Source organism: Acomys minous (genome assembly GCF_964271855.1).
Source record: "Acomys minous genome assembly, chromosome: 13".
In the NCBI taxonomy this organism is placed as follows: Eukaryota; Metazoa; Chordata; class Mammalia; order Rodentia; family Muridae; genus Acomys; species Acomys minous.
In genome coordinates, this window is record NC_140495.1 from 69,228,353 (window position 1) to 69,248,946 (window position 20,594).

Sequence of the window (20,594 nt, forward strand, 5' to 3'; positions counted from 1 at the left end):
AGAGAAAGAGAGACTTTTCTTTGTTTTGTTTTGGGGGGCGAGTGGGTGGGTTGAAAGGAAGATAATTTTTGTTTTGTTGCGGGAGGGAGTGTGAGACAGGGTAACTTTATTTATTATTTTTTCTTTTTTTGGTTTTTGAGACAGGGTATCTTTGTGTGGCCCTGGCTGGCCTAGAACTCGCTCCGTAGACCCACCTGCCTCTGCCTCCCTAGTATTGGGATTAAAGGCGTGTGCCCCCAACGTCCACCTGAGAAAGACAGGATTTTGTTATTGCTGCTGCTGCTGCTGTTATTTTTTGGTTTGGTTTGGGGTGGGTTTTTTTGTTTTGTTTTGTTTTGTTTTTTGGTTGTTGTTTTGTTTTTTGAGACAGGGTTTCTCTGTGTAGTCTTGACTGTCTGGAACTCATTCTGTAGACCAGGCTGGCCTTGAACTCAGAAATCCATCCTTCAGGCTCTGCCTCCCAAGTACTGGATTAAAGGCGTGCCCCACCACCGCCCCTGGAGAAAGAAGGTTTTTATCTCCACCGAATGTTAAAACATAAAAACAAATAAAATTTAAATGTATCTAAATTGGTGGTCCCCATGTATTTAAACAAAGGCTGGGTGGCTATTACTCCATGTTCCACACAGGTAAGTTAAAGGTTGTTTTACTGGTTATCGCCAACGTATGAATGCCACTATGGCACCTTTTGTGATATGCCGTGCTGCTTGGTCACAGCTGGATAGGACTAGTGATTACTTTCTCTTATCAGCTTGTGTTGACACTTTCTGGTATTATGAAAGCTATGCTACAGGTTAGGTCCAGCTAGACTCTTCCGAGTCCTGTGTTTGAAGTGCATGCTGCCTTCAGAAACAGGGATCTCTGAGAGGCAACAAAGGTCAACAGCAATAGCCTATAGTTTTCAGAATCACTTGAACTACTTTGACCAACATCTCCAGAGGAGTTTCCTCATCGCTGGTGCTGGAGTTTTTGTTAGACAGCCTATGGGTCCTGTGGGGAGCAAAGCTGGCCTAAGTGGTGTAACTTCATCTAAGGGTGTGTGTGTGTGTGTGTGTGTGTGTGTGTGTGTGTGTGTTTTCTCAAACATCCTTACATCACTTGTCCCTCACTCTCTTGTATTGACCTTCCTCCCCCGACTAACTATTTCCCCTCCCCCCTTTTCCCCTTACCCCTTTGTATAACCTGTATTTCCTTCTCTAGCGTCACACCCCCACATGGTAGTTTTACTTTTTCCTGGTGTCTGTGGTACTCCAGGGTTTGTATTCCCATGTGGAGATTGGGGTCTAGGAATTGCAGGTGAGAGAACAGGCCGCATTTGTCTTTCTGGGTCTGGGTTAACTCGCTCAGTGTAATATTTTCCAGTTCTATCTGCTTACCTGAAACCTTCATGGCTTCATTTTTCTTTACAGCCCAATAGTATTCCGTTATGACTATGGACCACATCTCCATTATCTATTCATCTGTTGAAGGATATTTAAATTATTCCCATTTCCTGGCTATTGTGAATCAGGTGGCAATGAAGGTTGCTGACCAAGTGTCTGTGGACTAGATGTTGAATCCTTTGCACATACGCCAAGGACTGGTACCGCTGGGTCCTATAGATTTATTTTTGCTGTTTTGAGGATTCTCCGTACTGATTTCCACAGTGACTGCACCAGTCTGCAATCCTACCAACAATCAATGAGAGCTCCCCTCTCTCCGCATCCTCACCAGCGCTTGCTGTCAGTTATTCTGTTGAGCTGAGCTATTTTGACTGGAGTAAGTTGAAATCTCAAAGTTGTTTTAATTTGCATTTCCCCAATGCTGATGAACACTTTTGGAGCTACTTCTTAGCCTTTTATTTCTTCTATTGAGAACTCTCTGTTCAGAACCAGAGCCCATTTTAATCGGGTCATTTGCTTTCTTGGCTTTTTGTTTTTTATGTATTCTGAATATTAATCCTCCATCAGATGTATAGTTGGCAAAGATTCTCTCCACTCTCTGGGCTCCTACTTCACCCGATGCATTGTTCATTTGATTGTACAGAAGCTTTTTTGTTTTATGAGATCCCACGTGTCAATTTCTGGCCTTAATTCCAGGGCAAATGGAGTCCTATTTAGAAAGTCCTTTCTTGCATCTGTATTCATGGACGGTTCTGCCTGTGTTTTCTCCTAGCTGTTTCAGTATTTCAGATTTCCAAGTGAGGTCATTGTAACTTGGAGTTACTTAAGGACTAATTAACAAAAAAGGGAAATTGTGCCCAGTAGAAGCCTGGTTGGCTGGCTACGCTACTACTGAGGTCACTGGTCTTAGAGAAGAGCCAACTCCCACCACTCAAGCAGACCAGCATAGCCCCTCACTGCATTCTGCACGCTTGTCTCACACCCACGCATAGTGTACCTCTCCTCCCGCACCAAGAACCTTCTCTTGCAGTAGATGGAGACATTACAGAAAACTACAGCTGGTCAAAATGCACATCACAACAACAAAAACCCACAGACAAAGTCATTTGCCGTGCAAAGTCCAAAGAAGTGACACTGGAAACCATGGCTTTGGGACTTTTTAAAAAAACTTGTGCCCAGGTAAAGCATTCAGATGCGCACGGGGTACATATGAAGGCCAGCGTGTGGTATCTGGTGTCATCCTCAATTACTATCCACCATATGGTTTTCAAAGAGGAGCTCTGACTAACAGGGAGCTTGCTGGTTCGGCTAGAATCCGGACGCCCATCTTTAGCTTCCCAGTACAAGGGATAGAGGTGTTACTCCTGGGCCTGGCTTTTTACATGGGCATTGGGGGTTGAGCTCAGCTCTTCATGTTTGTGAGAGAAACACTTTATCCAATGACCCATTTCTCTGGCCTCCATATTATTGGTGGTGATGGTGCTGGTGGTAGTGGTGGTGGTTTTTTTCGAGACAGTTTCTCTGTGTATCCTTGGCTGTCCTGGACTCGCTTTGTAGACCAGGCTGGGCTAGAACTCACAGAGATCCACCTGCCTCTGCCTCCCTGAGGGCTTCAGTTACAGAGCTGTGCCACCCCACCCCGTTTGGTCTCCATATTATTGATTCTACCACACTTTTTTTTTTTAGCCTTCAGTTTCCTCATCTAGGAAATGAGGAATCTGAATTATAATCTCTCCAGTAAGCTAGCTCTAATATTCCAAGAGCCAATGGCAAATTAGAAATGGTATAAAGACAAATTTCATTCAATGAATCGATCATGCTGTTGACTTTAGTACAGACTTGACTTGCTGTGTCATCCATCATCTGCAACCTTGACAACACAGACATATGCAATTGATATTTCTCCCTACGTTCCTAAGGACATGAGATAGGTAAGCAGAAAATCAGATTGTTCTTTAGAAAAAAATTAGAAGACTGCAACTCAGCTGGTAGCATGTTTGGATGACAAACAAAAAGCCCTGGGCTTAATTGCCAACACTTCCAAAAGAAAGAAAGAAAGAGCCGGGCGTGGTGGCGCACGCCTTTAATCCCAGCACTCGGGAGGCAGAGGCAGGCGGATCGCTGTGAGTTCGAGGCCAGCCTGGTCTACAAAGCGAGTCCAGGACAGCCAAGGCCACACAGAGAAACCCTGTCTCAAAAAAAAAAAAAAAAAAGAAAGAAAGAAAGAAAGAAAGAAAGAAAGAAAGAAAGAAGAAAGAAAAGCAGTTAAGTCCATTTGTGCATCGGTCTTTCAGAGTCAGGAGAGATTTGCCAGTGGCTCCCTTGTACACCGTCTCAAAGTGAAGACATTACATATAACCCGATCAGATAGTCTATCTGAGGGGAGGGTCCCATTTCCTCACATTCTTGCTTTGCTCGCTATCTGCTGGCTTTCAGCCTTAGGCACTCATGTGTCCAGGCTGAGTTCCTAGGCTGGGTAATTGCTAGGAGGCTGCCTGGAGAGCAGTGTGCAGAAACATGGTGAAAATTAAGTCGTTGCAAAGTATACAAAGCGCTGCCTTTTCTTCCATGTCTCCAGCCCAAAGAAAGTACTTGAGGACAAAACCCAATCCCACAATAAACCAGTGCTTCCCTCAAGCAACATGTGTTTTCATTAAATAACATCATATATTGCAAATTGCAATATTTGCAATATATTCAATATTCAAAATTGCAAATATCGCAATATTTCAACCAAGACCTCTTAATTTGCTGTTGGCACCCAGGAAATGTGTCATCAGTCCTCAGTACTCTCACAAAGGCCATATAAGCTTGGAGATCAGACAGTCTACACTGCAGGTACTAGAAGGACTAAGGAATAGTCCACACATGCAAACTTGCCCACCCAGGCACGTACATCTGCTCTCTGTGGTGTGGCACAGTCAGAAACATCACATGCTGCAGAGCAGGAAGATGGTCAGTCTTGGTTACTACTTTTGACTTCTGTGCTTATATACTGTGTAATTATAGCAATGCATTTCATCCTTCCATACCTTAGTTCCCTAACCTTCAAATGAGGTTAGAAATAATATGCAGCTCAAAGAAGAGGATGAATAATCATTGAAATAACAACAGGTGTAAAATATTGAGGGGAAAAAACCCTGGAATGTAGCAAATATGAAATATATATATATATGTGTGTGTATATATATATATATATATATATATATAGAGAGAGAGAGAGAGAGAGAGAGAGAGAGAGAGAGAGAGAGAGAGAGAGAGGAGGGAGGGAGGGACGTGGGGGGGAGAGAAAAATTATGTGTATGTAGCTTAATTTGGACATTGTGCCCTCAAAGGTTACATTGATAAGAAGTGTAAATCGTCTTTAGGCTTTCATTTAAAACAACAATTACATCCTCTGCATTGGAAACAAGTATTTGAGAGACATCAATTCTCCAAAACCTCCAATACCTTCAAAAACTACAACTACTATTGTAGTCAAGAGAAGCATGAACAATTAGTTTCAAAACCTGATCTGGGACAGTGGAAAAGGCAGGGAGATTATATTCTGTTGAGTTTAAAAATAACAAATCTGTAAGTGTTGCTTTTTTATGAGCTCCAGTACAGAACATTTGACTAAACAAGAGCAGGCTCTGAAAAAGAATGCTCCAGGGCATTGTGAGAGACCATCTGCAGCACAGTCATATTGATCATCCACTCTTGCCCTTTAGTGAAATACAATAAAACACGCACACACACACACACACTTCATCCTGCACTTCCCTTCCAGCATTTCACTGCATTCTTCCAACCCAGCTGTGGAAATCCTTACGTGAAAAGAAACTAGCCCTTTGTTATCCTTTCTGCCCTCCAATGGGTCAATTTTAGAAAGAGTATAAAGGCTGTTGGCACTCCCAATTTTATATTTCATGTACTACAAGGATCAAAGTGGAAGTCTCTCAGAAGCTGAGAGGTCTGACATACCCCGTTTTCCCCCCGTAGCTTTTCACTGGATTCTTTGATTAGGCGCCAAAAAAAACTATCTCTGATCAGAAACCAAACCCAGTGGAAATTTTTTTCTGGCCTTTGTCCACCCAGCTAGCCACCTGTTCTTTGCTGTGCTAATTTAGGACAAGGCTATAAGACAACTGAACACACTGGCTGGGGAGCCTTAGAGCTCTGGGAAGGTAGATTTTGAAATAACCATCCTTTATTCACCATCATGCCTCTGTGCCACCCTCATTAGTTGGAAATTCAAAGTACTACAGTGATACTAATTTATTTTAAAATGAGCACGCTGGGCCTGGTAGCCTGTGCACCATCACTGCCCAGCCAAGTGAAGCTTTATAGAATTAAAAAAAAATACAGTTATGGAAAGAGTAAGTGAATGGGCTGTTTAAAGGCCATGTTGACACCTTCAAAGGAAATAAACTGGAAACCAAGCTGAGGAAAACGCCTGCACTGAAGCTGCATCAGGGAGGGAGGCTATAAACTAAAAATCAATATTCCTCACCTGGGGCTTATAGTCATGTTCCAATGAATGCAAGCAATGTTGGGCTAAACCGTTGGCAAGCTTTGGAGTAGGGCTACGAAATAAATGATTGACTCTGAAAATCGTTACTACTGACAACTAATTAAGACAGGAGTATGAGGAGTAGGTAGCCATAACTATGATAGCATTGTCTAATAGCACTTTCCTCAATAATGAAAAATATATCCACTGTGTCTAATATGATAGCCGATGTGGCTACTGAGCATGTAGCTGTGTAACTGAACAAATCCATTTTAATATTATTAAATGTCAATTAATTTAAGTTTAGACAGCCACATGCAGATAGCTGCTACTGTCTTAGATAACAGTTTCACAGGTTACCCACATGGGAAAAGGCCAGAGCTGACTAAAGTCTGACATTCTGAGGGCTTTGGCTGTCATGGAGGTTGGAGATTTGCTTTGCTTTGGGATTTGGTTTTGGTTCTTTTTTATTTTTTTTATTTTTTTTTATTTTTTATTTTTTTACCTTCTATTGACTTTTCTAAGTTTCACATCATGCACCCCAGTCCTGCTCATCTCCCAGACTCATATGCACCCTTTGCTCTTGCAATCTTCCCCCCACAGAATATAACACACATGCGCACACACAAACAAAACACAAAGCATAGGAAACCATTCATCGTGGAAGCTGTAGTACGTCACAGTTTGTCACATAGTATACTCCCCTGTCCACACATCTTTACTTGCAAATGTCCATTGTAGTGAGTATTTGGTCTGGTTTGATGTCTCTGGCTTCTGTGACACCATCAATATTGGATCCTCATCAGGGCTTCCCCAGATTATCCTGTTGTTGTCCTGTGTCATGGAGACCATGCATCTTTGGATCAGCAGGAGTGGCCCTTTTGCACATCCCAACCATTCGCAGATGATATAGATTTTGGGGTGGTCCAACTGAGAGCCCTGGATCTGAGTGAGCATGGGTAGGTAGCTAAGCTGGTCAGCACACTAGCTCTCCCTTATCTGCACCACTAGGGCGAGCTGTCCAGCACTGCTCTGTAGGGTCAGCTCTCCTGCTCTCATGCCTCCAGAGCTAACTCCAGTCAAAGTGCAGGGCCCACTTTCCCAAGGGCTGCAGCCTATGAGGGGCTGGGCCAGCTCTCCTCCTCTCACACCCTCAGGGCTGCCTCGCTGTGCCTTTGCCATCAGAACCATCACCACTGTGTTGCCCAGGTAAGGTGCAGTGTTCTCCTGAGTGCTGCAGCTGGTGAGGGGGCAGGGAGTGCTCTCCTGCCTATGTTCCTGAGGGCAACTTTCCTCAACTTCCAGAGTCAGCTCTCCCATTCTCTTGCCCTCCAGTGGGCTCACACACATCCCCGCCACTGGGACCAGTTCTCCCCAGTGCTGCCCTAGGTGAGAGGTGGAGTCAGCTCTTCAGAGCACTGCAGCCAGCAAGGAACAGGGCCAGTTCTGGACAAGCCCTGGACATCCATGTTGTCTCTGGCAGCTACCCCACCCAGGGACATCCCCATATTCTCTGTTGGTAATATGACCCATGGACATAGACATTGACCCGTGATTCTGTGTAGCCATGGACCCAGACATGGCCCTCAGCAGCAGCTTGGGCTGGGATCTCGCCGTGACCCCAGGTGGTAGGGCTGGCCACTCACAACAGGCTACTCCTCTCTACCATCGAGTCTCCAGTTCCATCTGTCTTCATAATGCTCAAGCTGCTCCACTTCTCTTCCTCTCCCATCTGTCCACCATATATACTTGTCCATTGTGGTGGCTCCTACTGCAGGCTGGCCATGTGGCTAGCAGGCCCCTGGGTGACAGCCTCAATCTGCAATGCAAGGTGACAAGTGGTGGTGAACAGGCGGGTAGGTCTGTGGGTAGCATGGCGGTCCACAGATCTGTCTGTCTGTTTTCCTTCTCCCTCACTGCGTTGTGGAGTGGTAGGCTGGCTCTGTGTGTCTATGGTCTGCCCTCTATGTGGTGGAAGGCAGGTCTGTGAGTATCTTTCCCTGCCCCCACCGTACCATGGCAGAATGCATGTCTCTGTTTGTCTTTCTCCTCCCAGGCTGCGCTGCCTGGATTTAGTGGTGAAATAGCTTTGGCTTCCAAGCTGGGATAAACAGAGGACTGTCATCTCCTCTGCCCCTGACTGATAGAACACCAACAGCACCAAGATGTCTCTTTGCCCATTGCCAGGGGCTCGGTGGCTGTTTTGAGAGTGGTTGTCACTATGGAGGCTAGGCTGGGCTCCACTGAATCCTCTCTCCTCTGCTTTCTGAATCCTAAGATTCTAGAATGTGCCACCACACATCCCTGAGAATTTTGAAGGAAGTTGTTGGTGTTAAAAATGCAAAAACAGGACAGGCGTGATGGCATACACTTTTAATCCCAGCACTCGAGAGGCAGAGAGGCAGGCAGATCACTGTGAGTTCAAGGCCAGCCTGGTGTACAAAGAGAGTCTAGGACAGCCAAGGCTACACAGAGAAACTGTCTCAAAAAAAAAAAAATCACTCCAGAATAATGTCTTCTTCTGAGCTCAGGACAAAGGATGAGGCATGCATCATTTATTGATTTTTAAATAGTTTACCTTTTTAAAAACATTTGAAATAAATGCAACAAAATGCTGGGCAGGGGTGGTGCACACTTTAAGTCCCAGAACTTGGGAGGCAGTAGCAGGTGGGTCCTAAGTTCAAGGCCAGCCTGTTTCAGGATGGCCAGGGCTACAGAGAAAAACCCTGTCTCATAAAACAAAAACAAACAAACCAAAAAAATGCAACAAAATTTTAAAGTATTTAATAAGGGTTTCTAATTATTTTCTCTTGAGGCTAATAATAGTTACAGACTACAATGTTTAATAAATAAAAGGTCAAACTGGACATGGTGGCACACACCTGTAATCCCAGCACTCAGGGAAGCAGAGGCAGGGGGTGCTCTGTGAACTTGAGGCCAGCCAGGTCTACAATGCTAGTCCAGGAAGTCAGGGCTACATTGAGGAGCCCTGTCTAAAAAAAAAAAAAAAAAAAAAAACCATAGATAGATAGATAGATAGATAGATAGATAGATAGATAGATAGATAGAAAGAATTAAAATTGAAATAAAAAGCTAAACCACATTAGGCTGAACGATTGTAGTGCTTTCCTCTTTACTCTGTATTTGGCTTGTTTCGGCCTAATGTGTTTAGAGCTTAGGAATTGAACAGACTTTTTGTTTCTTAGGAAACTTCTGTTCACAAGATAAAAAGCCAATACAATGAACTCTCTTCACATAGAGGACTAAGGAGTTGGACAGCACAGTTTTACTGGGAAATTTTGTTTCCTTAGAAAAGAGACAACAGAGGTTGCCAACTCCTCTAACGCTCTGTTCTCTTAGCAAGACCAGTGTCTGCTCCTGAGAACCTTTAGACAACAGGGAAGCCGGGCACAAAAGGCAAGGAAAGGCTGAAGAAATGGCTCGGGAAGCAAAGTCCTCGCCACACAAGAAGAAGGCTTGAGTTCAGTACTACAACCTACCCCACGGGAGAGAGCCAACCGCTGATACTATTAATGATATTCTGCTATGCTTGCAGACAGGAGCCTAGCATAACGACCTCCTGAGAGGCTTCATCCAGCAGCTGATGGAAACGGATGCAGAGACCCACAGCCGAACAATAGGCTGAGCTCAGGGAGTTTTGTGGAAGAGTGGGAGGAAGGATAGGGGAGCCAGAGAGGTCAAGGACTCCACAAGAAGACCTACAGAATCAACTAACCTAAGCCCATGGTTAGGAGAGACTGAACCACCAACCAAAGAGCATGCATAGGCTGGACCTAGGTCCCCTACACGTATGTATCAGATGAGCGGCTTGGTCTTCATGTGGGTTCCCCAACAACTAGAGTGGGGGACGTCTCTGACTCTGTTCCCTGCCTTTGGATCCCTTTCCCTTAGCAGGGCTGCCTTGTCTGGCCTCAGTGGGTGCACCTAGTCCTGCTGCCACTTGATGTGCCAGGATGGGTTTGGTACCCAAGGGAGCCTCCCCATCTCTGAGGATAAAGGAAAGGGAAAGGGGTGTGAGGAGAGGAAAGAGAGGGCTTCAATCAGACTGTACAGTGATTTAAGAAATAAATTAATTTTTTAAAAAAGAGTTGCTGGGCTGGAGAGATGGCTCAGAGGTTAAGAGCACTGCCTGCTCTTCCAAAGGACCCAGGTCCAATTCCAAGCACCCACATGGCAGTTCACAACTGTCTGTAACTCCAAGGTCTGACACCCTCACACCAATGCACATAAATTAAAATTAAATAAAATATTAAAATTTTTAATTAAAAAAATAAAAATAAAAATAATAAAATAAAGAGTTGCCTTGGTCCTCGTGTCTCTACGCAGCAGAAGAACAGTGACTGAGAACTTCAGATCTTAATGGCTTAGCCTCTCATTCTTCCTTGCACAGCTTCTTTCTGATCCGTTTGGCCTCCAAACTTCTAGATTAACAGCCTTCAGGGCTTCCCTCGTTCACGATGAAACCATTAAAGTTTTTCATTGTCCCTACACTGAGCTATTCAGACAAGTTTCCGGGTAGCTGTTGTGTCTTGTCAGGAAGACAGACTCTAGATATGGGAGCTTCCATGGCTCCCAAGAGTGTCACAGAGAGAGCTGAGCCTTCCTTTTCCACTTCAGGAGAGCTGTGACAGGGTGCCACCGTGGGGACAGCAGGGGCCAGGACTGTGACACCTCCTGACATCCTTTTTACATACCCTTTTGCTTGTACCCTTGTCTTACTCGGCTTGTGCTGCCATAGCAGCAACAGTGCAGACAGCAACAGCAACAAACATGGGAATTTACAAAGAACAGAAATGTCCTTGGTGTACCTATAGAAACTGAAGTCCAAGATCAAGGTACACAGTAGTAGGTTCCGTGTTTGGTGAGAGCCGTATCCTTGTTTTCAAGATGGCATCTTTAATAATCCTAAGTTTTCAGGTGACAAAGACAGAAAAGCAATAAAAGGTGGCTTCTAGTACCCTCTAGCCCTTGTGTAAGGACACCAGTTCCATGTATGAAAAGTCTGCCTTCTTGACTTCAGTGCTTCCTAAAGGCCCACAGTCTCCTGTTTTGAGTGGTTGGTCCCCAGCTGGTGGTGCTGTCTTGGAGAGCTGATAGAAGAGGGTCAGTGAGATGTACCTTGAAGGTATATGGTGCTGACCTGAGCTCTATGCCTCCAGATATGCCAAGCTGTGCCCAAGCCCCATCCCAAGCTCTGCCAGCACACAGGCCATGCTGCTTCAGCTGCCTTGACTTTGCAGCCATGATGGACCCTACCATTTAAAACTGTGGGTAGACCAGACGCAAGGGGCTAGAGGTAGGTAAAGCTACACATATAGGTACATGATAGGGTCTGAGATAGAAGAGTAACTGGACATAGGTTCTCTCCTTCTACCAGGTAGGTCCCCTAGACTCCTATCACTGGGCTTGGTGGCAGACAATTTCCCCTACTGAGATGCCCGACCAACCCTTGGGTTCAATTTCTAGCATCATAAAAAGAAAACAGAGGAAGACTTGCAAATACATACCTAGCCCATTAAAAACCCACTTTCTAACTGGTGTTGGAGGATAGATACTCTAAGTGGATATTTCAGGATCCTGAAGGAGGTACATTTCTCGCTAAGTAAAGAGGCTTCCTCTGACAATGATGTCATTGGTGAATCCTCCTCTTTATGCACCTTTGACTTTCTCAACCTCTACTAGACTGCTCAGCTCTCTTAGGCTAGGACTTTGCTCTCTGCCCATGACCCAGGCCTTTGGGGTAGCCCCCACTAGGAGGTTCCAGACAGTTAAGAATGGCAAGGTAGCCAGATGTGGTATATGCATTGAATCCCAGCACTCTGGAGGCAGAGGCAAGTGAGGTCTTTGTGATTTTGACGGCAGCCTGGACTACAAATCAAGTTCCAGAACATCCAGGGCTACAGAAAGAGAAACTTAGTCTCAAAATACACACACACACACACACACACACACACACACACAAAGTAATGGCAAAGGATAAGAGAGGCAGAGTCCCATTCCACATTTCTTCTACTGCCACACATCAGATAAGTCCCAGTACAAGAACTGAGACCAATTTTGATCTTTCTTTAAAATTCTCTGAAGCCTCAGAGAATGCCCAGGGCTCTTTACCGGGCATACACAATGGTGCCATTTCCGTGCCATGAGTGGTGTGAAGTTAGAACACGAATCAGACTCGCTGGTTATAGCTTCACTTTCTCGTGCTGCACACAGGCTTACCTGGACTTTTCAGCTCTTGCTTCCCAAACACTACAAAGCTTTTCCAGATTTAGAATGTACTCAAAACCAATTATAATCTTAACACAACAACAACTACCATTTCCTGGGGTACTGAATCCTGAAGCTTGTGGATAAGCTAGCCTGAAGGATGGCAGGAACAAGAGTGACCCTGTTGTAGATAAGGGAGAAGGAAAGAACTGGCTTCTACAACGTTGTCCTTTGACCACCACACGCAAACCAGGGCACACATGTTTCCCCCTCTTCTATGAGTGTGTGTGTGTGTGTGTGTGTGTGTGTGTGTGTGTGTGTGTGTGTAAATTATCTGTCATCAACCTCTCCACCCAGGTGATCTCTAAAGCCGACAAAGAATATACAGATACGCCAAGTAGATAAAAAAAAATTTGTATTTTATGTGTATATTTGTGTTTGTATAAATGTATTCCACATGTGTGAGGGGGACCATGAAGGCTAGAAAAGGGCATTGGATCTCCTGGAGCTGGAGTTACATGCAGGCAATTGTGAGTGTTCTGCCGTGGACACCAGGAACCCTAGTTTTCTGGAACAACAGAAAGCTCTCTTAATTACTAGCACCTCAAATGGGTTTAAAAGCGTTTTTTGTTTGTTTGTTTGTTTGTTTTTTGGCTAGAACATTCTAATTTGGCTATGGTCATTCAACCTAAAATTCTTCCTGGTACCTCCACTTATAGGAAACTGTGTGAGAGATGGAGGATAAGATGGAGTGAGGGGGAGCCCTCAGTTAATACAAGCAGTGTTGCAGCTGGCATCCACGGCAGTTCGCCTCCATTTTTAGAAGCCACTGCGTATGGAAGCCAGCACCACAGAATTTCCACCCATAACTTTCCTCTCACATTCGGAAACTCTCAACCTCTGTCAGGACCACTGAAGCCCAGCCTCAGGTGATGAGGGGGGTGTGCTAAAGAAGAGATGTCTATGGAAACCAAGGAAAACTCATTATGGCCACTGAACTTCAGGCCAGAACAGGCCTGCTGCAGAACCTAAAGTTCCCATGGGATAGACACCTATGTCTCCCAATAAACTGCTGGACTCTGGTCCATGAGTGGCCAATCACAGCTGGGCGTGAATATGGTAGAATCTCCTGGGTATGTTTCTGATATCATATTCCCTATTCTCTCACTTCCTGTACGCACATGTGCTTTCAAGCATGTGTGCACATACGTATGTATACACGCACACGGTCACAGATGTGCATGCACACATGCACATGCATGGCGAGACCGTTAATTCCCTAGCTTTCATATATTCTCCTTGACCTCCAAGCCAGTGCCCCTGCCTCCCCTAGCCCTCAGTTCATCCATCTTTATTACTCAGGCTTTCCTTTCGAAGGGGGAAGCATGATCATGCCACCTCTTGTTTAGATTTCATCAGTGATGTGCTTTGGCTCTTGGGAAGTATAGCCTCCTTAGCTTGGCATTCAGGCCTTCATGATCCTTCCTCTATAGCCCCACGCTTACCCCATCATCCAGCCTCTGGCTTACAGAACTCTGCCTCAAAAGACCACACTGTTCACACCTCTGTCCCGCAGCTGACCCCACTATATGAAGTTGCTTTCACTACACTTACCCTCAAGAGTAACTTCCGGGTCCCCTAGTACATCATGTCTCTCTCTTTTTTCATTTATAAGAGCTGTCTTCCTGTGCTTTAGTCAGTTTATTCAGCTTCTTTTCTCCTGTAGAGCTCTGAAACACAAGGACTCCTTTTGTTTTCACATATCTGCTGCTTAATACACTGGAGGCACCTTACATGTTCCGTGAATAGATGACATGAAGAGTTCATGCTCAGGAAGGAGATGTTGAGAGATGACTTCATGTCCCAAAGGATTCTGGGGCAGCTTTCAGATATCTACGTCTACTCCCAGTTGCTAAGCACTTGACCTCAGCTTGGCAATAGGACATCACTGACTGTCAGGACATAAGGGGCTCCAGTGCTTGGCACAAGCAGGATGAAATAAAATGAGATATAGCCACAGAAATAGAGGTCCCGGAGATGTAAAGATACTATACATCCTTGAAGGCAAAAAGACCATGAGCCAAGCAAACATAGGCAATGCCCAGCATCCAGAAAAGATGAGGAACAGAAAGAAGGCGCTCAGCCCTGCTATGATGGTTAATTTTAGGTATTGGTTTGCATGGCCCACAGGGTGCCCAAATTGTTATATTAAGCATTATTCCTGAGCATGACATGGGTGAAAGCCTAACACCCAAGGTAATGCTGCTGCTGCCTGGGGCCTTTGGGGAGGTGATGCGACTGTGAGCGTAGAGTCATCAAGAATGAGGGAGAGATAACAGTGCCCTGATGAAAGTCTGAGAAAGCTGTTTAGTGTTTACAGATGTGCACGGCTTGACAAGATGCCCATTTTCTGAAAACATTATTGCCCCATTTTCAGGTATCTAACACTGATTTGTGCCTCCAGACTGCCACGAGCCACACAGCTTCTCAGGAGAGAGAGGTTGGGGTTACCCAGCTTTCATCCATCAAAAGAAGATGCCCAAGTTTGGTTCCTATTACTGCCCTAAGGACCATGAGCAAAAGCAAAAGCGTGCAGCTTTAAGTCCATCATGAAGGACATGAACTCAAGGCAGGAACCTGGTGGAAGGAACTGATGCAGAGACCATGGAGGGATGCTGCTCACTGGCTTCTTCTCTGTGGCTTGCTCAGTCTGCTTTCTCACACCGCCCAGGATCACCTGTCCATGGATTGCACCACCTACAATGATCTTGGTCCATCCACATCAATCATTAACTAAGAATGCCTACAGGTTTACCTACAGGGAAGTCTTGTGGGGACAAGTTTTCAACTGCAGTTCTCCCTTCTCAGATGGCCCTAGCTTATATTAAAATAGCAAAGAACTAACCAGCACAGAAGGTGTGCCCCATCACCTGAGAGGACAGCCTCTATGGCTTTCCATATAGAGGTGAGCGCATCATTTCTACAGCAAAACTAAATGGCTTTCAACACCCAAGAATTATGACTGGGTCCAAGGGAGCAAACAAACTCTTGGATGAAGCAAAATTCAAGACCAGCTGTGGATAGAAGAATTACTAGATGTCAGCTCTGGTCATTTTTATTCTGCTGTTCTAGGCCGGCTATCTCCATGTGTGTTCATCCAGGAGCCGCAGCCTACACCAGAAGCCATGTTTGAACCAGAATCTCCAAGACTCCTCCGTATATGAGGCTGGTTTTTCAGGAAATATTGAAGGATAGCAGATACAATGCCCAAGACAGGATGCACAGCTTCATAGAAAACACATTGGGAGTTCTTCCTTCCCTGGTGGGTCTGGCCACATCTCAAGGAGATTGATATAGGAGAAGCCAGCTCGTATATTCCAAAAACTGCTTTCCCAGGCACAAGAAGAAAGCTCACATGGGTGATGTTCCTTTAAGATATAGGGCTATCTTTTCAAAAATACACACACACAAAAACTGTCTCTCAAGACATGCAAAAGGCTTGTCTCCAGCTACCACAGAAAGTCTGCCTGTCAGTGCTCTTGTCAAGTATGAGATGATACAGGGACAGGCCTGGTCCTTTGGGTGCTCTTTCAAGACATCAGGCATCCTCGGCTCTATGAGCTGAGAGCATAAGATCCAATTGAGTCCTCCCATGATGGTGAAAGGCTTGATTTGGGCTGCCCCATGTGATCTGAGATGGAAAACTACCTTCTTAACCCCCTAATGTCGGCCTCCAGGAGCAACTGACTCCCATTTGTAGGACAGCTTGGGAGAGGAATTACAGCCTTCACTGAGTTTGCTGCAAAGCACTCCTTATGGATGATTGAATCAGGTAAAGTGCCATGTGCCGCCATGTGCCTTTCTGAATTAAATTCTCCACTCAGGTGATTGTGGGTACCAGGAAGCTCAGAGCTGAGCTATCTGATGAATATTCGGCCTTCCATTATGAACTGGCCATGGGTCTGATTATAATTAAATGTGTCACCACACATCAATGTCTTCTGTCAATTTGCTTCAGGTTCAGCTGTCGGTTAGAACATGCATGAGCAAGTTAGACTGGGTTCTCAGTATGACCAGCAATCTGTGTCCCTTTCTTCTCTAGCAGACGTGCTCTTCTGAGAGGCCCCCCTCTAAAGGACTTAACCATTTCTCCCAGCCTTCTTACTCTCTTCACCAATTCGACACTTGGGTAAAATGGATATAATGATGCATGCCTGCAATCCTGGGACTACAGAGATGGAGGGAGGGTTACTGTGAGGTCAAGGCCTGCGTAGGCTGCATAGTGAGACCACATCTCAGAAACAAACAAAAGCTCTATAAATTTTCCTCTGACACACCAAAATCACATCTTTTAAAAAAAATTAAGCTAGTTCATCAGGTGAGCCTCACCATCCAGTGCTATGATGGTCAGTCTTAGCTGTCAAATTGATTGGATTGAAATGCCTAGAAAATTGATAGTTAGTCTTTCTGCTTGTGTCTAGTGATCTGAATGAGGAAGACTTGCCTGAATGGGGCAGCATCATCCAAAGGCTGGGGACTCCATGAAAAAAAAAAAAAGGAGGAGGAGGAGAGCTCACTGATGTCCACCTGTGGTGCACTCTTTCTGAACAGGCAGCTTTTTGTGCTGCCATTGCCCACAGACACCCTCCATCAACTTCCTGAGCTGTTCCCTGTAGACTCACAACAGTGACTCTTGGGAGCTCCCAGGCCTTCCCCATCAGGTTCGAGTTGCAGCATTTCCCCTTCTGTTCTGAGGCTCTGTGGACTGAATGGCATCACCAGACTGTATCTGACCACTGTGAGACTATCTCGCCTCAGAGAGAGGAGGGCAACTGATAAATCCCAGTCCCCGTGTGGTCACGTGAGAAGGCACATGAAAAGATGGCTACTTCTATCTGTTTGATTTTATTATTCATCTATTTGTTGTACTGGGGCTTGGACCAAGGACCTTCCTTGTACATGCCAGGTAAATACTCTTACCACTAAACTACACCCCAACCCTGAATGGTTTTGTCCTTTGTACTCATGACCTCAAGCATCCGCATCAGATAGCTGACGACCCACTTGTAGCTCCAGCTTGTGGGGAATCTGACATGGCTGGGCTCCTTTGGACACTTGTATTCTATGAATAAACTCATATACAGGTGCATTCACTTACGCATAATAAAGTTAAAAATACATCTTTAAAGCATTTTAAATTTACATTTACTTACTGTAGGGGTATCATGTGTGCACATGTGTGTGCCAAAGCCCACGTGTGGGACTCCGAAGACAATGCAGAGAAGGCAGATCTCTCCTGCCATATGGATCTCAGGGAACCCAACTCAGGCCCCCAGGCTTGGCAACGTCTGTGTTTACCAGCCGAGCCATCTTGTTGGTTCTAAGTAGTTGCTTCTACTCCTTCCAGTAGTTACTCAAGTTGCCATCTTAGACAGCAGTGGTCTTTCCACAGAGCCTTACGCTGGGGCCCATATGAAGGGGAGGAGGTGGAGGGTATTTCCAGTTGAGCGTCTGTTTCAACCCCTGTTCTATGTTCCCCCTCTGAGCAAACCCTTCTCTTGCTAACAAGGTCTTTCTACTTAATTGTTGGTGGACAGAGAAAGAAAAAACCATGAGCTCCAAGCATGGCTTTGAAAAAAGGAGAGGGGAAGGGAGGGGAGGGGACGGACAGGTGAAAACTCTGCGTTTCCCGTTTACATTCACACTTTGCTGACAAAAGCTGGCCCATAGGTCCCCATTGTACTGACTGCTGCAACCTGTCCCTTCTCCAAAAGGTTGGATCCACTGTCCAGCGAATCACTCCTACTCCTACTCCTGCGGTTTCTAAACGAAAGAAATGTGAAAACTGAAAACTTCCTTTATTAAGACCTGCACTACACAGTCACAGGGCCCAAATGAACCTCCCCTGACTTCCCGGTTCACCCTGCAAACCTGCTTCTGTTCACTGTACTTGAACTTCCGGTTCATAGTCCTGGCAGAGGTTGCCCATATTTACACCCGACCTGACCTGCTCTCCGGGCCCCACTCCCAGCTTTTGTGAGCCCCACCCCTAGCCCCGCCCCCTACATCCAATATCCCCGATGCCCAGCCGAGCCACCCCTGTAGACTCAGAGACACAGTGCTGCTCACCCTTGCTCCAGCTTTACAGCTGCCTCAGGAACCCTCGCCTCCACCGCTCCCCCACCTCCCCACCATACAAGACATATGCTCTTCTTTCATCCCTCCCTATAAGCCTCCCTTGGTTACTTTTTGCGGTAACCTTAAATTGGTTTAGTTTTGTCAAGCAAGTTCTCATGTCTCATGCCTGACCTTGAGCCCTTGCTTCCTGATTGCACCTTCCAAGTGCTGGGGTTAAGGTAACTTTAAAAGGGGATTTTTAGCTTCGGGAAGTATGAAGATGAGTCACAGGAACCGTGTTTTGATTTTTTTTAATCGGCCTCTCAAATAATCAGTTCTCGCCCCACCTTTGGGTACATGTAACCCCGGAGAAGTTCCCCATTACTCTGGAAGGACCTTGAAGGCCTTCGCTTCTGGCAATGAACGGTTCCTGTTCCCTTTGGGGGTGACTGCACAGAGGTCAGCTTTAAACCTTAGACACCTGGGCCGCTGACCTTGTCCTTGCTGCTGTGAACGCTGGCAAATGAATGAGTTTGTTACCTCACTCCAGAGTGCCCTGGTGACAAAGGTAAGTTGATCTGAAGTGATGGGTATCACCTGGCAGGGGACACTTGAGCTGTGTGCTGGTTTGAGAAAGCTAAAAGAGAAAAGATGACAGGAGGGAGGGGAGAGAAACAGGAGGAGGAAGTGGGTGGGAGCGGAGGGGGTAAAGACAAAAAGTAACGCCCCTCCCCCCCCCCCCCCCCCCCCCCGCCCCAGCTCTATCTGTTCTGTATTCTCACTCCTTTTCCTTGAAGTATGGTGAAGTATGATTTTCTTCTGTTCTTTTTTTGTTTTGTTTTGTTTTGTTTTGTTGACACTTGTTTACTATTGTTGCTGTTGGTTTTGCTTTTGAGACCAGGTTTCACTGTGTGAGTAGTTCTCGCTGATCTTGGTCTCTCTGGATAGACCAAACTGGCTTTAAAAAAATCATAGGAATATGCCTGTCTCTGAGTCCTGAGTACTACGATTTTAAGGGCATGTACCATCACACCCAGCCCTTTTAGGGTTTGGGGGATCTTTTTTTAAGTATTTAAACTGCTGCTACATGACTTTGAAATAATTGCTAGCACAAAAATCCCTGGTCCTGCATGGCTTCCCTCTCTCCTTTAGACTGCAGGCTCTGTTAGTCACATGCTAGAACAAGTCCTTTTGTGCACTGCATTTTTCATATTAACATTACCTGTCAGGAGATTTCCTAACAAATCTGAATTTCTGGCTTTCTGAGAGAAATAATTCATATGCTTTCCTTTTCCTTTTCCTTTTCTTTTCCCTTTTGGCTTTTGAGACTGAGTTTCTCTGTGCAGCCCTGGCATGTAAATCTATAATCATGTCAAGGTTAAAAGATACACAGCCTCCTGATGTTTGGATAAAGAGCATCCAACTTCATGGAAGTTGGGGTGAGGAAGCAGCTTTTGGAGGTGGAAGCCAAATTCTGGTATAACTCCAGACTGTCAGTCACCCTCTGGTGTGATCTTAGGCTAAGATAACCAATTGATGGCACTCCAGTCTGTTAGTCTGTAATTTCACCATTCGCTAACAGCAATCCTCCTCATTGGTCATGTGATGATATCTATCATAACCTTCAGTGTGGCAGTAACTAGAGGTGACGTCTTTGGCTATACTGAGAGTTAACTAAGGGATAAGTTCTAGAGGGCTCTGGACCCTCATGGCATGGTTTGTGTCTTTAAAGGAAGCCTGCTTGCCTCAAATCCTAGCCTACAGGGGAGAGGTCACATAAGCATGTCCGACGCCTCCACTAACAAATCAAGAGAAGAGGTTCAGGTGACACTTACCCTATCAGCCCCTTGGTCCTGGACCAGCGTTCTCAAGAGCTATCTACATCTCTGTGATTTGAGCCATTCAGCCTGTGGTAGTTTACACGGTGACCGGCACAGACCAAGATTCCTTCCTCCTATCCCTGTTCTTCTCCTTGTTCCAGTGTGGCAGTTTTCAAATCTTAGCAAATTAATGGTCTTTCCTTCCAAATGGATCTCCCCCCACCCCCACCCCCAACACCAACTGCCACCTCCAGAAGGGCCCTGAATTCCTGACTTTGCTGGCCCGACTTCTACTTGATCATGTATTACGGACACGCTACACCAGCCAGTTTCCTCCAGTTCTCTGTTCTCTGTGTAGCCTATCACTTTCTGACACTTCAGATCCCCTGGAGACAAAAAAAAAAAGACCTGGCTTTTGTTTTGTTTTGTTTTCCACAGGAATATTTGATGTTCACCTTCATAAAGTATGAACCCTATCCATTTCGCCCAGTTCTAAACTTTAAAAAGAAAGATATGGATACTTTTTTTTTTTAACATTTTAGTACTTCAAATGAC

At 45.4% G+C, this 20,594-nt stretch overlaps 1 long non-coding RNA gene across 1 annotated transcript; it reads left to right on the forward strand.

The window, feature by feature from the left end:
- Nucleotides 1–1,565: 1,565 nt before the first annotated feature.
- Nucleotides 1,566–16,659, forward strand: LOC311580527. The gene is made up of 3 exons (XR_014773492.1): nucleotides 1,566–1,758; nucleotides 14,567–15,934; nucleotides 16,584–16,659. It is a non-coding gene; the product is annotated as an uncharacterized lncRNA (long non-coding RNA).
- The last annotated feature ends 3,935 nt before the right edge of the window (nucleotides 16,660–20,594 follow it).